The sequence below is a fragment of the Heptranchias perlo genome, unplaced genomic scaffold, assembly GCF_035084215.1.
Source record: "Heptranchias perlo isolate sHepPer1 unplaced genomic scaffold, sHepPer1.hap1 HAP1_SCAFFOLD_173, whole genome shotgun sequence".
NCBI lineage: Eukaryota > Metazoa > Chordata > Chondrichthyes > Hexanchiformes > Hexanchidae > Heptranchias > Heptranchias perlo.
In genome coordinates, this window is record NW_027139001.1 from 268,980 (window position 1) to 281,413 (window position 12,434).

A 12,434-nucleotide genomic window follows, 5' to 3' on the forward strand; every position below is an offset into this window, starting at 1 on the left:
AACAGCTGAGAGGAGCCGAGCCGAGCGGAGGGAGCGTCCGATAAAAGGCGGGATTTCAGAGCGCTGAGAGGAGCCGAGCGGAGCTGCGACCGGGTTCGAAGTGACGTCAGAAATCAGATCGGGACGCGACACAGGGGAGGCACCTGATTGGTGAGTAGGTTCAGGTGAGTATTTCTCCTTATCCACAGGAACTGAAGTAAAAGGAAAGGGAAGGTCTGCAGGTCTTATAGGAAGTAGCGTTTATTTTTTAGTGAATCAAGGTCCCTAGTGTAGTTAACATTCTCTAAATTGAGAACAATTTAAAGGAGTAAACTCCTTAAAGGGAGTGGTAAGTAGTTTTTCTTTCCTTTTTTTTTCTCTTGACATTGTAGTTGTTCTTAAGCTAATTTAAGGGTTAAGTCATGGCAGGAGATCCCAGCGCCGTGTCATGTTCCTCTTGTGGGATGTGGGAATTCAGGGCTCCTTCCTGTATCCCTGATTCCTTCACCTGCGGGAAGTGTGTCCAGCTGCAGCTATTGTTTGACCGCTTGACGGCTCTGGAGCTGCGGATGGACTCACTTTGGATCATCCGCGATGCTGAGAAAGTCGTGGATAGCACGTTCAGTGAGTTGGTCACACCGCAGATAAAAATTACTGAGGGAGATAGTGAATGGGTGACCAACAGACAGAGGAAGAGTAGGAAGGCAGTGCAGGGGTCCCCTGCGGTCATCTCCCTCCAAAACAGGTATACCGTTTTGGATACTGTTGGCGGAGATGACTCACCAGGGGAAGGTGGCAGTGGCCAGGTTCATGGCACCGTGGCTGGCTCTGCTGCACAGGAGGGCAGGAAAAAGAGTGGCAGAGCTATAGTGATAGGGGACTCGATTGTAAGGGGAATAGACAGGCGTTTCTGTGGACGCAACCGAGACTCCAGGATGGTATGTTGCCTCCCTGGTGCAAGGGTCAAGGATGTCTCGGAGCGGCTGCAGGACATTCTGGAGGGGGAGGGTGAACAGCCAGTTGTCGTGGTGCATATAGGCACCAACGATATAGGTAAAAAACAGGATGAGGTCCTACAAGCTGAATTTAGGGAGTTAGGAGTTAAACTAAAGAGTAGGACCTCAAAGATAGTAATCTCAGGATTGCTACCAGTGCCACGGGCTAGTCAGAGTAGGAATGACAGGATAGCTAAGATGAATACGTGGCTTGAGAGATGGTGCAAGCTGGAGGGATTCAAATTCCTGGGCCATTGGAACCGGTTCTGGGGGAGGTGGGACCAGTACAAATTGGACGGTCTGCATCTGGGCAGGACTGGGACCAATGTCCTAGGGGGAGTGTTTGCCAGTGCTGTTGGGGAGGGTTTAAACTAATGTGGCAGGGGGATGGGAACCGATGCAGGAAGTCAGTGGGAAATAAAGTGGTGACAGAAACAAAAGGCAGTAAGGGAGAGTGTACAGTACATGACCGGACAGATGGTCTGAGAAAGCAGGGCAAAGACCAAGGGAAGTCTAGATTAAACTGCATTTATTTTAATGCAAGAAGTCTGATGGGCAAGGCAGATGAACTCAGGGCATGGATGGGTACATGGGACTGGGATGTTATAGCTATTACTGAAACATGGCTAAGGGAGGGGCAGGACTGGCAGCTCAATGTTCCAGGGTACAGATGCTATAGGAAAGATAGAGCAGGAGGTAAGAGAGGAGGGGGAGTTGCGTTCTTGATTAGGGAGAACATCACGGCAGTAGTGAGAGGGGATATATCCGAGGGTTCGCCCACTGAGTCCATATGGGTAGAACTGAAAAATAAGAAGGGAGAGATCACTTTGATAGGATTGTACTACAGACCCCCAAATAGTCAACGGGAAATTGAGGAGCAAATATGTAAGGAGATTACAGACAGCTGCAAGAAAAATAGGGTGGTAATAGTAGGGGACTTTAACTTTCCCAACATTGACTGGGACAGCCATAGCATTAGGGGCTTGGATGGAGAGAAATTTGTTGAGTGTATTCAGGAGGAATTTCTCATTCAGCATGTGGATGGCCCGACTAGAGAGGGGGCAAAACTTGACCTCCTCTTGGGAAATAAGGAAGGGCAGGTGACAGAAGTGTTAGTGAGGGATCACTTTGGGACCAGTGATCATAATTCCATTAGTTTTAAGATAGCTATGGAGAAGGATAGGTCTGGCCCAAAAGTTAAAATTCTAAATTGGGGAAAGGCCAATTTTGATGGTATTAGACAGGAACTTTCAGAAGTTGATTGGGAGAGTCTGTTGGCAGGCAAAGGGACGTCTGGTAAGTGGGAGGCTTTCAAAAGTGTGTTAACCAGGGTTCAGGGTAAGCACATTCCTTATAAAGTGAAGGGCAAGGCTGGTAGAAGTAGGGAACCTTGGATGACTCGGGAGATTGAGGCACTAGTCAAAAATAAGAAGGAGGCATATGACATGCATAGGCAGCTGGGATCAAGTGGATCCCTTGAAGAGTATAGAGATTGCCGGAGTAGAGTTAAGAGAGAAATCAGGAGGGCAAAAAGGGGATATGAGATTGCTTTGGCAGATCAGGCAAAGGTGAATCCAAAGAGCTTCTACAAATACATAAAGGGCAAAAGGGTAACTAGGGAGAGAGTAGGGCCTCTTAAGGATCAACAAGGTCATCTAAGTGCGGAACCACAAGAGATGGGTGAGATCCTGAATGAATATTTCACATCGGTATTTACGGTTGAGAAAGGCATGGATGTTAGGGAACTTGGGGAAATAAATAGTGATGTCTTGAGGAGTGTACATATTACAGAGAGGGAGGTGCTGGAAGTCTTAACGCGCATCAAGGTAGATAAATCTCCGGGACCTGATGAAATGTATCCCAGGACGTTATGGGAGGTTAGGGAGGAAATTGCGGGTCCCCTAGCAGAGATATTTGAATCATCCACCGCTACAGGTGAGGTGCCTGAAGATTGGAGGGTAGCAAATGTTGTGCCTTTGTTTAAGAAGGGCGGCAGGGAAAAGCCTGGGAACTACAGACCAGTGAGCCTGACATCTGTAGTGGGTAAGTTGTTAGAGGGTATTCTGAGGGACAGGATCTACAGGCATTTGGAGAGGCAGGGACTAATTAGGAACAGTCAGCATGGTTTTGTGAGAGGAAAATCATGTCTCACGAATTTGATTGAGTTTTTTGAAGGGGTAACCAAGAAGATAGATGAGGGCTGTGCAGTAGACGTGGTCTACATGGACTTCAGCAAAGCATTTGACAAGGTACCGCATGGTAGGTTGTTACATAAGGTTAAATCTCATGGGATCCAAGGTGAGGTAGCCAATTGGATACAAAATTGGCTTGACGACAGAAGACAGAGGGTGGTTGTCGAGGGTTGTTTTTCAAACTGGATGCCTGTGTCCAGCGGTGTGCCTCAGGGATCGGTGCTGGGTCCGCTGTTATTTGTTATTTATATTAATGATTTGGATGAGAATTTAGGAGGCATGGTTAGCAAGTTTGCAGATGACACCAAGATTGGTGGCATTGTGGACAGTGAAGAAGGTTATCTCGGATTGCAACGGGATCTTGATAAATTGGGCCAGTGGGCCGATGAATGGCAGATGGAGTTTAATTTAGATAAATGTGAGGTAATGCATTTTGGTAGATCGAATCGGGCCAGGACCTACTCCGTTAATGGTAGGGCGTTGGGGAGAGTTATAGAACAAAGAGATCTAGGAGTACAGATTCATAGCTCCTTGAAAGTGGAGTCACAGGTGGATAGGGTGGTGAAGAAGGCATTCAGCATGCTTGGTTTCATTGGTCAGAACATTGAATGCAGGAGTTGGGATGTCTTGTTGAAGTTGTACAGGGCATTGGTGAGGCCACACTTGGAGTACTGTGTACAGTTCTGGTCACCCTATTATAGAAAGGATATTATTAAACTAGAAAGAGTGCAGAAAAGATTTACTAGGGTGCTACCGGGACTTGATGGTTTGACTTACAGGGAGAGGTTAGACAGACTGGGACTTTATTCCCTGGAGAGTAGGAGGTTAAGGGGTGATCTTATAGAAGTCTATAAAATAATGAGGGGCATAGATAAGGTGGATAGTCAAAATCTTTTCCCAAAGGTAGGGGAGTCTATAACGAGGGGGCACAGATTTAAGGTGAGAGGGGAGAGATACAAAAGGATCCAGAGGGGCAATTTTTTCACTCAAAGGGTGGTGAGTGTCTGGAACGAGCTGCCAGAGGCAGTAGTAGAGGCGGGTACAATTTTGTCTTTTAAAAAGCATTTGGACAGTTACATGGGGAAGATGGGTATCGAGGGATATGGGCCAAGTGCAGGCAATTGGGACTAGCTTAGTGGTATAAACTGGGCGACATGGACATGTTGGGCCGAAGGGCCTGTTTCCATGTTGTAACTTCTATGATTCTATGAAAGGTCTGGCTCTAATTTTTAGACTGTGCCCCTTTCTCCTGGAAACCCCAACCAGCGGAAATAGTTTCTCTGTATCCAGAAAATATCAATGACACAGTCAATGAAAGGTGCAGTTCAGGAAGGCAACTCACCAGCACCTTCCCCAGAGCATTTTGGGATGGGCAATAAATGCTGACCTTGCCATTGACACCCACATCACATGAATGAAGACACAAAATGTCGCCTGCATGGCCGAGTAATTTCCTGCTGCTAAACAACGGGAAGAATGAAACCATCGGCTTCAGTCCTTTGAACGAACTGTATACACTTGCCGTCGAGCTCAATCCCCACTTGGTCCTCTGCCCCGAATATCCACTGCATCAGAAAATCCTCCATAACATAGAATCTCAGCATGGAAACATCACAGAAGGAGGCCATTCGGCCCATCGTGCCTGTGCCAACTCTTTGAAAGAGCTTTCCAATTAGACCCACTCATTTTCCCTTTCCCCATAGCCCTGCAAATTTTTCCCCTTCAAGTATTTATCCTGTTCCCCTTTGAATGTTATTATTGAATCTGTTTCCACCACCCTTTCAGGCAGTGCATTCCAGATCATGACTACTCGCTGCGTAAAAACATTCTCCTCGTCTCAGCTCTGTTTCCAATTACCTTAAATCTGTGTCCCCTGGTCACCATGCTTTCTGGCACTGGAAATAGTTTCTCCTTACTTATTCTATAAAACCGTTCATGATTTTGAACACCTCTGTTAAATCTCCCCTTAACCGTCTCTGCTCTAAGGAGAACAACCCCAGCTTCTCTCGTCTCTCCGCCTCACTGAAGTCCCTCATCCCTGGCACCATTCTAGTAAATAACCTCTGCACCCTCTCCACCCTCTCCAAGGCCTTGACATCCTTCCTAAAGTTTGGTGGGCAGAATTGTGTGGTGGCCAGCTGTGGCCTAACCAGTGATTTATTAAGGTTTAGCATAAGTTCCTTGCTTTTGTACTCTAGGCCTCTATTAATAAAGTCAGCGATTCCGAATACTTCTTTTTACAATCTATTCAACTTGTCCTGCCACCTTAAAAGATTTGTGTATGTATACCCCCAGGTCTCTCTGTTCCTATACCCCCTTTAAAATTGCACCATATAATTTAAAGAGCTGGCACAGGCACGATTGGACGAATGGCCTCCTGTGTTTCTATGATTTTATGTTTTTGATTACCTCTCTATGAAGCGCTTTGGGATATCCCCCAGAAGTGGGAGTCAGCAGTTCACTTTCTCCTTTAACACTTCCATCTAACCTGGGCTGAACTAAATAGATGTTTTCGTGGTGTAATGGTTATCATGTTGACCTCACACGCGAAAAACTCCCGGTTTAATCCCGGGTCAGAAACAATTTGCTGGAACTTGCTCGTCACAAACTTTCAGGCGCGAGCTTTCTCTCGTGTAAATTGGGCTGCAATCCTTTCACATTCAACAACGGCTGCACCAGATTCCTGGTCTCATCACCACTGAACACTTTTAAGCAGACTCCAAAAATAAAGTGCGGAAAGTGAGAAGGGATGAAAGTCAGAAAAGTTCGCATAGTTTCGATAGTCACTCGGCAAACTTGTTAGCATTTCGTTCAGTGCGAAACAGAAAGTTGTGAGATTATTAACGGTAATTAAAAGAATCATCTCAGAGACTTGAAACAGTTTCTCCTTATTTGCTCTATCAAAACCTTTCATAATTTTGAACACCTCTATCAAATATCCCCTTAACCTTCTCTGCTCCAACGGGATAATCCCAGCTTCTCCATTCTCGCCACATAACTGAAGTCCCTCATCCCTGTTACCATTCTAGTAAATCTCCTCTGCACCCTCTCCAAGGCCTTGACCTCTTTCCTAAAGTGTGGTGCCCAGAATTGAACACAATACTCCAGCTGCAGCCTAACCAGTGTTTTATAAACGTTTCGCATAACTTTGATGGTTTTGTACTCTATGCCTCTATTAATAAAGTCCAGTTCACCAGGCTGTCTATGTCCTCCTGAAGTCTGATTCCCGAGTTTCGTGTCATCTGCAAACTTTGAAATTATACCCTGTATACCCAAGCCCAGGTCATTAATGTATGTATCAAAAATGAAAACTTCTTGCAGTGTGACTTGTGTAATTTTAAGCCTCGTTTATATGACATCTTCTCATAATTTAACGCATTGCACCCTGGTAACAATCTGGTGAATCTGTGCTGCACTCCTTCCAAGGCCAATATATCCTTTCAGATTCAAAGGGTACAAACTTGAAATAAGCGTCACTGTGGATCAGTTTTCGCTCACTCAAAGTTATCTGTTGAGTGAAATAAAAGAAAGCGCTTTTAAAGAATAAGGAAGCAGCCACTATCGCCCCTTTTGTCAAGCCTATGTTGTGGCACTTTATCAAACGCCTTTTGAAAGGCCATACACACAACATCAACCACATTGCACTCATCAGCGCTCTCTGTTAACTCATCACAAAACTCAATCACGATTTGCCTTTATCAAATCCACAGTGGCTTTCTATTATCAATCCACACTTGTCCAAATGACTATTAATTTTGCCCCTGTTTATCATTTCTAAAAGCTTCCCACCACCGTGGTTAAACTGACTGGCCTGTAGTTGCTGCATTTATCCTTACACCCATTTTTGAACAAGGGTGTAACATCTGCAATTCTCCAGTTCTCTGGCACCAAACCCTGTATCTAAGGAGGATTGAAAGATTATGGTCAGGACCTCTGCAATTTACACCCTTACTTCCCTCAGCAATCTCGGATGCATCCCATTCGGACCAGGTAACTTACCTACTTTAAGTACAGCCAGCCTTTCTCGTATCTCTTCTTTATCAATTTACACACCATCCAGTATCTCAACTACCTCCCATTTTACTGTGATTTAGGCAGCATTTTCTCCCTTGGTAAAGACAGATTCAATATACTCATTTAGTACCTCAGCCATGCCCAACACCTTCATGTGTAGATCGCCTTTTTGGTCCCGAATCGGTCTTACCCCTTCTCTTACTACCTGTTTACTATTTATATTCCTATAGAAGACTGTTAATGACTTGATGAAGGGATCGACTATACTGTATCCAAGTTTGCTGATGATACAAAGATAGGTGGGAAGGTAAGCTGTGAAGAGGACACAACGAGTCTGCAAAGGGATATAGACAGGTTAAGTGTGTGATCAAGAAGGTGGCAGATGGAGTATAATGTTGGGAAATGTGAGGTTATTCACTTTGGTGGGAAGAACAGAAAAACAGAATATTTTTGAAATGTTGAGAAACTATGAAATGTTGATGTCCAGAGAAACTTGGGTGTCCCGGACACCTGAACTCCAAGTTGTGCTAACCTGGTATAAGCATCCAATACCTGATGACGGAGAAAGTCTAAATAAACACGAAGACATTAAACAATCCTTAGGGGTTTCTGAGAGTCAGCAAAGTGGGATGGTTTACGACCATGAGTTAAGATCAGTTGCGCTTATGTACAGAACAATGCAGCCGAATCGAATAAAGATAGGGCATGCTCCCTTCTCAAAAGTTAGAGCTCTCAATAGGGGACCGTCAGAAGTCCATTGCCACAGGCAGTCCGCAAAGGTCAGATATGATATACCTAGATTCGCAGACAGGTCAGGTTGTGTTGATTGCTTGTCATTAATGTAATCTTTAGAGAGTTGTATAATAATAATAATAATACTGTTGAATGTAATGTTGAAGACAGCTGTAGTGCAACTCTGGTGTAAGTCAATCTATTAAACTTGATATTATGTAACCACTCGGGCTAAAATCAAGCGGAAGTTATTGTTGATGGATGAACAACCCATAGTTGCGACAGCAACGGGAGAAATCCGCTAACAAACATTCAATTGATATATAAACATCACACCCATGTTTTATATTTTCATACGTTCTTTTTTGCAGTTCTAACCGAAGTCCAAACATCGAAAGTCCACGTGTTTTTCAGATGTTTTCCGTCCTGTTATGTATTTTGACCAGTTTCCTACATATATAAACATGACATCGGGGCAGTGTGCTCGGCCCAACCATCTTCAGCTGCTTCATGAATGACCTTCCCTCCATCATAAGGTCAGAAATCGGGATGTTCGCTCATGATTGCACAGTGTTCAGTTCCATTCGCAACCCCTCAAATAATGAAGCCCGCATGCAGCAAGACCTGGACAACATCCAGGCTTGGGCTCGCAAGTGGCAAGTAACATTCACGACAGATAAGTGCCAGGCAATGACCATCTCCAACAAGAGAGAGTCTAACCACCTCCCCATGACATTCAACGACATTACCATCTCCGAATCCCCCACCATCAACAACCTGGGGGTCACCATTGACCAGAAACTTAACTGGACCAGCCATATAAATACTGTGGCTACGAGAGCAGATCATAGGCTGGGTATTCTGCACCTAGTGACTCACCTCCTGACTCCCCAAAGCCGTTCCACCATCTACAAGGCACAAGTCAGGAGTGTGATGGAATACTTTCCACTTGCTTGGATAAGATGCAGCTTCAACAACACTCAAGAAGCTGGACATCATCCACGACAAAGCAGCCCGCTTGATTGGCACCCCATCCACCACCGTTAACATTTACACCCTTCAACATTGGTGCACAGTGGCTGCAGTGTGTACCATCCACAGAATGTACTGCAGCCACTCGCCCAGGCTTCTTCGACAGCTCCTCCCAACCCCGCAACATCTACCACCTAGAAGGACAAGAGCAGCAGGCACATGGAAACAACACCACCTGCACGTTCCCCTCCAAGTCACACACCATCCGAACTTGGAAATATGTCGCCGTTCCTTCATCGTCGCTGGGTCAAAATCCTGGAACTCCCTTCCTAACAGCACAGTGGGAGAACCGTCACCACACGGACCGCAGCGGTTCAAGAAGGCGGCTCACCACCACCTTCTCAATTAGGGATGGGCAATAAATGCTGGCCTCGCCAGCGACGCCCACATCCCATGAACGAATTAAAAAAATCACATATTTTAATCTAATTTCTCGATCAAATCATCGATCATAACTATGTAATTGGCTTTGATTAAGATTATGACTCTAGTTTCGGACTCAAGCCTCTCACCCTCGAACTCAATGTGAAATTGTATCATATTATGATCACTGTGCCCCAGAGGATCCCTTACTGTGAGTTTACCAATTAACCATGTCTCATTACAAAAGAGAAGATCTAAAATAGCCTGTTCCACGGTTGGTTCCACGTAGTATTGATCTAGGAAACTCTCTCAATTGCATTCCATGAACTTGTTCTCCAAACTACTTTTTGCCAATTTGATTTGCCCAGTCCATATGAAGATTAAAGTCCCCCACGATTATTGCAAAACCTTTGTCACCAGCTCCTCTCATTTCTTGATTAATATTCTGTCCAACATAATAACTGTAAAGGGGCCCATAAATTAATCCCACCATTGTTTTCTGCTCCTTGTTATTTCATATCTCCATCCATTCTGAATCTATTTCCTGATCTTCTGAGTCAAGATCCTTTCTCACCACTGTCTTTATGTCATCTTTATTATCAGGGTTACCCCCGCTCCTTTTCCATTTTGCCTGCCTTTTCGAAAAGCCAAGTATCCTGGAATATTTATTTCCCAACCTTGGTCACCTTGCAATCATGTCTCAGTAATGACGAGTGAACCATACCCATTTATCTCGATTTGTCCCATTAATTTGTCTATCTTGTTACAAATACTTCATGCATTCAGATAAACCGCTTTAATTTTCAATTTTACTATTTTCCCTGATTTGACCTTATTCACTGATGCACTATTGCCATTAAACTCTCTGTCCCACCCCGACACAATATACTTATCTTTACCCAAATCAATACACTGCTCTATGGCCTCAACTTTTCCATTTAGAATTATGAGTTCACCGTTACGTGAACCCCACCACCCTTTTCAGTTTAAAGCTCGATCTACCGCCCTATTTATTCGATTCGCCAGAACACTGGTCCCGGCACGGTTTCAGTGGAGCCCGTCCAAACCCAACAGCTCCCTCTTTTCCCAGTACTGGTGCCAGTGCCCCTGAATCAAAACCCCTGTCTCCCACACCACAAGCCACGCATTGAACTCTCTGATCTGTTTAACCCTGTGTTAGTTTGGTTGCAGCTCAGGTGGTAATCTAGAGATTATTGCCTTTGCGGTTCTGCTTATTAATTTAGACGCTCGCTCCTCAAACTGCCACAGCAGAACCTCATTCCTGGTTCAACATCTGTCCTTGATTCGTTCTTGGACCACGACAACGGGATCCTTCCCATCATGCTTCAAGAGCTGGTTGTCGTCAGTGTCGGTGTGGAATCTAATTTTGTGTTTGCAGACAATGTCGCCCAGGGGTAGCTTGTAGATGAGAAATAAGAGGAGGACAAGGATAGATCCTTGGGGGACTCCAGAGATAACGGTGCTGGAGCGGGAATAGAAGCCATTGCATGTGATTCTCTGGCTGTGACTGGACAGATAAGAATGGAACCAGGCGAGCGCATTCTCACCCAGCTGGACGATGGAGGAGAGGCTTTGGAGGCGGGTCGTGTGATCAACCGTGTCAAAGGCTGGAGACAGGTCGAGAAGGATGAGGAGAGATGGTTTTCCACAGTCAGAGTCTTTCGTGTGTCATTTGTGACTTTGATCAGGGCCGTTTCAGTAATGTGACAAGTGTTCAAAAGTCGCTTGCCTGACCGGGAATCGAACCCGGGCCGCGGCGGTGAGAGCGTCGAATCCCAACCACGAGACCACCAGGGAGCTCGATTTTCAATATTATCAGATGGAACATGGATTTCCCTTTCTCTGTGATTCAGCTTTTAATTCTTCTTCGCTCCTGGTTGCGGTTATTCCAGTGAGCAAATCGGAAGAAAGTACAATCGGCTCAGGAAAAGGTAACGCATCTGATTCCAAATCAGAAGGCTGCGTGTTCAAATCACGTCGGGGTTACACTTGTTCTTAGCGCTGGTAGGAGTCTGAATAATTCCGCTATTCATATTGCTTTTTTCACAATAGAATCATAGAAGTTTACAACATGGAAACAGGCCCTTCGGCCCAACATGTCCATGTCGCTCAGTTTATACCACTAAGCTAGTCCCAGTTGCCTGCACGTGGCCCATATCCCTCTATACACATCTTACCCAGGTACAATAAACAGAACCCTGCTCTGAATTCTGCCTCAGTAGTTCCCAGTGTCAGGGAGAGAAGCGTCTGACTCCCTCATTTATTTATTGCAAGAAACATACACAAACACACTTATTAATTCAAACTCAGCCTGCAGCTCCACACGCACAGAGATAAACACAGCCAGAGAGACAGGCAAACACCGGGAAATAGACAAACCGGTTTCTCAGAGAATTGCCTGTACCTCCACGGTCGAATGGAAGGGCTTTTGTTGTTCGCTTTCGTTCCACACCTTGGAATTCATGAGAATCTGTTACATGGCTGGCAGGACAAGGCCCGAATTGCCTGCTTCTGAGCTGGATCCTTCGACGATTCGAAACTCAACCCCTGGGGCGGAGCCATCAGCCGCCTCGCTGCAATAACAGACCAAATGGAAACTTTTCAGTAAATCCGGCTAGCTCAGTCGATACACCATGATACTCTTAATTTTAGAGTTGTGGGTTCGAACCCCACATTGGGCGAATTCTCTTTTAAACTTTTCCGCTGCTTTCGCGAGTGAACCCTCCGTTTGCTTGACGGTCAGTGCAAGAGACGAGTCTGGAAGTGCCGCGTCGTGTGCAATGGTCAAAACTTTAACAGGAGCAGAAGCTTATTTTGGGTTCAGAGACACATCTCTTGCCATCTTACGAAGCACTTGCTCCGGTTTCAATTTTCAAACTGGGTGAGTTGGTGATCGGGTGTAGGAGAGCTGGTTTGTGATCTGTGTCGGAGACTCAGCGGCCCCGGGTGAGACAGAGAAAAAAAATCAGTCCAGGCCCGGTCCCAATCTGCGGATGTGGAAGAAAACACGGGAGGAGGGTGCGGTGTGAGGTCACTGTCAAACCAACTGCCCGAACAAAGCTGGCCACAGTCACAGAATCAGAATGGCTACTTCCTGAGGAGGGGA